Source organism: Tamandua tetradactyla, chromosome X (assembly GCF_023851605.1).
Source record: "Tamandua tetradactyla isolate mTamTet1 chromosome X, mTamTet1.pri, whole genome shotgun sequence".
In the NCBI taxonomy this organism is placed as follows: Eukaryota; Metazoa; Chordata; class Mammalia; order Pilosa; family Myrmecophagidae; genus Tamandua; species Tamandua tetradactyla.
In genome coordinates, this window is record NC_135353.1 from 35,854,249 (window position 1) to 35,860,404 (window position 6,156).

The 6,156-nt window shown below is 34.9% G+C and overlaps 1 non-coding gene across 1 annotated transcript; it reads right to left on the reverse strand.

Moving 5' to 3' along the window:
- Positions 1–227: 227 nt before the first annotated feature.
- LOC143672287 (U1 spliceosomal RNA) lies at positions 228–391 on the reverse strand. The gene has a single exon (XR_013169756.1). It is a non-coding gene; the product is annotated as a U1 spliceosomal RNA (small nuclear RNA).
- Between the last annotated feature and the right edge of the window lie 5,765 nt (positions 392–6,156).

The following is a 6,156-nucleotide window of genomic DNA, read 5'->3' on the forward strand; positions in this document are numbered from 1 at the left end:
AATAGTAAGAATTTTAAGGATACATAGCAGGGTACCAGGATAGATTATTTGGATAGGTGAAGCTTTCAACTATTCCTCTAATCATACTACACAGACTTATTTTTGCCTCTCAAACTAATAGTTATTGAGTGTTTTATTTTATGTGGCAGTTGCTATATGCTTTACATGGATTAACAAATTTAATAATCACAAAATAACCCTTTAGATTAGGTATCATTTTATTTTCCTAGAGGAGAGTGCAAACGCAGTCCCTCACTGCCACAAATTATGCAGTCAAATTTCCAACATTTGGGGAAATCACAGTGGTCAGCAAATCTGGAGTGCAATGGATAAGCCTCACCCTGGGAAAAACACCTTCGTGATCATGGTATCTCCCCTGCCAGGTAAGTATTAGGTATCATTTTTATACTCCATTTTACAGATGGAGAAAATGGGCCCTCTAAGATTAATTTGCTTCATATCAGACATCTAGTAAATTGTAGAAAAGGAACTCATTTACCCCTGTCTGGTTCCAGAACCTGAGTTCTTAACCACTACTCATGCAGCCAGTATATTGCATTAACTTTTCATGGAATGAGGTTTGCTTCACAGCATGTGATATTGCGGTTGAAATGGGAGGGAATTATTTGAAGCATCTATTTTCTCCAGAATTTGTTTCTATGTGTAAGGACATCAATTAGGAAACTTCTGGCTTCTATGTACCACCTACCATTTAACCTTTCTCTGCTCAGGGGAAGAAGAGTGAATTGTTCAATTGGTAAATTTGAGAGAAAGAACTGGGTATGAGTAACTCAGGAGCTTCTTCTTTTTTCTTTGAGCTCAGCCTTTCTGCAAAGTACATCCATTTTGTTCATGACATAAATCTTCCAACATCATGCTATTCCCCTGCAGGGGGAGGTCAGGAATTTACACCACACTGTGAATGACTTGGTTCGATATTTACAGTCCCACCTTTGACACCTACCTAATCCAAGTTCTTCAATTATTCCATCAATCATAAGGCTGACATTTTGTTCTCCTTACTGATTCTTTAGCCCTCAGTTGTTTCAGTACTGAGTAGTGGAAAAAGGGTATCAATTATTGATTACATCAAACCTCTAGAATTATTTATGGTTAATATTTAGAAAAGTATGTTTTATTCGAGTGTGGAAAAAATATAGAAATCAGAATTTGTTAACACAAAGATAAACATTTGGAAAGTTGGATGTATAAATTTTATGTCACATTTTTTATCTCTCCTAATATTTCTGGCATTGTTTCTGTATAGAATTTCCTTCCTTCTAATAATAATTGTTTAATTGTTTTAAAGTATTTCTTTTTAAATATTCCAGGTATGATTGGAGAGAAGGGTTATGTTAACATCTTCCTTTCCCATGAGATAACAATAAAGATGTAACTAGTTTATTTAAGGAGAAATTCTTATCTTTAAAGGTTTAAGTTAACCACAGAGAACAGGTTTATAGGGCCTGATGGTTTCAGAATGGTAAATTACCTGTAATACTCAATCTGATACTTGCAACCATAACATCTACTTTATTTTCCAATTGTTTTATATGGCTCAAGTTTTCTCCTAAATGAGACTAGAAACTCTTCTAGAAAAAGGACAACGTATTTTGACTAATTTTTCATCTTCTTCCTCAGTTCTTTCACTTGCATGGCCAAAATTTATGGATAAAATAAAATTTTGTTGAGTTGAAAAGAGGAAAAATTAATCAAGGTGGTTATCTGCAAATCACCAAGTTTATTCCTGAATTAATTAATTTTAAATCAGTTGTTATTTTTAGGAGATATGGTGTATGTCTTTTTTCATATGCACTCTCTTTGGGGCAGCTTGTTGGTAGCATTTTTTGTCGGTATTGCTTCACACACTTCATAATCGGAATTATACAAATAGGTTGGAATTTCCACAATATTTCTGAAACTTAGTAAATTAGTAAAAATGTTATGGGAGGCAGCTGCTTTGGTATTAGAAACACTTTCTCTCACTATCAGAGTCAGAACAAGAACCATCTGTCAGTGTCCTTGGGAGTAGTGCTTTTACTGTCAAAATCATATCTTAAGGTTTCAAGTGCCTTTTCAAGATGGATAATGAATAGAATAAGGCTATGTAACTTGCAGAAGGAAGAGCAAGCAATGTACTTTCACCAAGATTCAGTGCTGCTTTAACAATGATGTTCTATATGAATGTCTACTCTTTGATAGTACATGCTGAATAAGTGGGTTAAGATCTCATTTTTTGAATGCATATTCTTTAAAAATGTGTATATTTTTGCATAGTATGAATGCAAATGTCAGGTGCTATATTTGAACTCTTAAGCTTACTTTTTCTCATTTTAAGGGGTAGCAAATTAAAGATCCCCATGGAAGTTAATACAGATTGGAAAATCAGCAAACCCTAGATCATAAGGCTTCGATGACATTGGCCCTTTGGGTAGCTTTATTACTATTTCCAAGGTGATAACACGCCTTTATCATGGGTTGAAATGACAGTTAGGTTTGTAACTTCATGCAAATCTGTTAAACTCTCTATAATACAATTGTTTCATTTGAATATGAATAATGATATCTGAAATTTACCACCTTGCACAAGGCTGAGGCCAGTCACTGAACTTTCAACAAATATATTTTCTGTGGTGTTAAGGATAATGAAGTCTATGCTGGGAATTGTTGGGGGCTGTAATTTAGTATTGATAATTAACAATTAACAACAAGTGTCTAATTGGTATGTATCAATTAGAGAGAGTAAGAAAATGTTCATAAGTAAATATGAAGTGGTGTTATTATTTACTGGTACTTAATTGGAAGGTCTCAATTCAAAACAACATTTATGCAAGAAAATATTACCACATTTCATATTTTTTATTTAAGAAGTTACAAAACAAAACAACAAAAAAGAAAGATAACTATATACAATTTACTCTTTTTTTATTTCTTGTGAAAAAATAAGTTTTACTGTCTTAAAACTCTGTGTAGAGTGATATACAATGAATTATTGAGTGGCTGCAAGAAGGAATGAAGTTGTGAGGCATGCAACTGGGTGAATGAACCATGATAACATTATACTGGGTGAAATAGGCCATAAACAAAAAGACAAGTATTGTAAGTCCTCACTAATATGGAGCAAATATAATGTGCAAATACTGAGAATTGAAATCGAGAGCATAGATTAGCAGGGGATCTAACATGGGCAGAGATTGGACAATTGATGATTATTAAGTACGGAGTGTTTGATAAGGCTTATTGTAAAGGTTCCTAGATTGTAAGCTCTTAGAGCAGTCATATCTATTCCTGAGTTTTAACTGTTATTTCTAAATTCTGGGATACTGAGCAATTTGTGTGTCACCTGGTCATTCCCTGGAACTTTGGATTTCTGTGGGACACCTAAAATTCAGAGCTAGAGCTCTGCAACTCTGAAAGTCAGCATTACCCCATGCAGAAATTATTAAAGAAGCTAAAAAAGAGATCAGACTTCAATTAGAGATACGAATGAAGTTGACGTGATTAGGACTATGGTAAATCAGAATACAGGGTAAAGGATGATATTGACTGCATTTTAAAAATCAACTTCATGTGAGAATAAAGTTAAAGATGACCACTTGGTACAAAATTTATATTTTCTGTAGCACACTCTTTAACCTGTATCATAAGTCTATTTAAACAACATAATTACATGGAAAGTTGAATGTGACCTTGATGTTTTTTACAAGTTAATGTAATAATCCAATATATCCCAGAGCAATTTGCATGGAAAAAAGTATTTGCATATCAATGATGTTCACCCATCCTATCCATGAACACAGAATGTGTTTCCACCTTATTAGCTCTTCTTTGATTTCTTTTAGCAATATTTATAGTTTGCTGTTCACACGTCATTAACATCTCTTGTTTTAATCTGTTAAATGCTGCCACAATGCAATATAGCAGAAATAGAATGACTTTTAAAAATGGAATTTATTATGTTAGAAGTGTACATTTCTAAGGCCATAAAAATGTCCTAACTAAGGCATACAGAGAAGAACACCTTGATTCAAAGTCTAATTTGAGGAGGCACGTATCTGACATCTGCTCATCCTTGTTCCTGGTTGTGCTGCTTCCAGATACCTATGCCACTGGTTTCCTCTCTGAGCACCTGTAGGCCTTCACTTAGCTCCTCTGGGACATAGCTCTGGGTTCTGGTTTGCTTAACATTTCATAGGAAGGCACATGGAGATGTCAGCTGGGATCTGCATCTCAAATATCCATGTCTACTTGTCTGCTCTCTCTGTCAGTGCTCCAAACATCTTCAAATGTTGGCATCTCTGTCAGCTCTGAAGCAACCATTTTCTGCAAAATAACTCCTTTTTAAAACTAATCAAGACACATCTTCATTGAGCAGAGTTATATCTCCATCTAATCAAAAGTGTCACCCACAATTGGGTGTGCTGCATCTCCATGGAAGTAATCTAATCAAAAAGTCATATCCACAATTGAGTGGGTCAGTCCCCACAGAAAAAGTCTAATCAAAGGTTTCCACCATATAATATTGAATCAGGATTAAAGGACATGGTTTTTCTGGGGAACACACTTTCAAACCAGCATATCCCTGGTTATACTTTTTCCTAGATACTTAATTTTTAAATTTGTTGTTTTGAATGGATTTTTTTCCTTGTCTCTTCAGTTAGGTCATTACTTGCATATATAAACTTTGCTGGTTTTTTATATTCATCTTATACCCCACTACTTTGTTGAATTAGTTTATTAGCTCAAATAGCTTTGACATATATTGCCCAGGGTTTTCCAAGTATAAGACCATGGCATCTGTAAATGATGAAAGTTTTAATTCTTCTTTTCCTGTTTGAAGGCCTTTTCCCTGTCTGATTACTCTAGCTTGAAATTATAGTACAATGTGGCATATTAGTGATGAAAACGGGCATCTTTATTTGATCCTGATCTTAGAAAGAATGTTTTCAATTTCTCATCATTAAATATGATGCTGGTTGTAGGTTTCTTATGCGTGTCCTTTTTGATATTGAAAGTTTCCTTTGATTCCTATCTGTTGAAGTGTTTTTATTGGAAAAGAATGCTGAATTTTGTCAAATACTGTTCAGTATGAATTGATCCAATCATGTGATTTCCCCCCTTGATTTGTTAATGTGCTATAAAAGGTATTGATAGAGTCCTATGAGGGATTGAAATAAAAATATGGAACTATAAAACTTTCACATCTGGGAAACACTTGGTACTCTCTAAAACATAAAGGATTCTCAAGAAAACAGGCCAAGTTCTTGAATTTGAGATTTGCCCATATGAAACTTATTTTTGTAATGGAGAAGCTAAGAAGACTACTTACAATTAGACCTAAGAGTTGCTTTGAGGAAGCCTCTTTTGTTGCTCAGATATGGCCTCTCTCTTTCTAAGCCAAACTCTGCAATGAAAATCATTACCCTCCCCCCTACATGGGACATGAGATTCAGGGATGAATGTCTCCCTGACAATGTGGACCATGAATCCTAAGGATGAGTCTGGCCCTGGCACCATGACATCAACAATGCCATCCAGACCACGAAGAGGAAAAAAAATGTCACAAAACAGTATATCATTGGTGAAGACTGCTCAAATAGATTGGAGGGGCCATTCTGGAGGCTACTTCAGCTAGATATTGCTAATTGTTATGGTTGCCAAATCCCAACCAACATCATTCCTGTTAACCCTAAAGCATACCTAAAGCCCTAACTGAGATACTACAAAAGTTTCATACACTAAGTTTACTTTCCTGAAACCTATAACTTCCAGAGAGTACCTAGGCCAGATATGTCCTGAAACTCAGAGGGGCCAGCCTTTCAAAGAATATCAAGTAATTCCATCCCCCAATCCTAAATTCTGAGCACCCTTTTTCAAAATGGAGACATTAGAGTGGGCATAGCCCAAAGATCCTTATAAAGTAGGAGAAGGATCAAAAAAGAAGGAGGAGTTAGAAAAAAGAAGACAGTATTTAACAAATTAACATGACCACTGAATCACTGTTTTGGTATTTCTTTTACCCTCCATGTTTTAGGGTATCCAGAAAGAAATACCTGAAGCTGTGGAATGGTAGCCTATACCAGCCTTTGAAATCTCTTTTGTACCAAATTGTTAAAATGTGCTTTGAAAAGTATTGCTTTTTCTTTTTTTGTATAT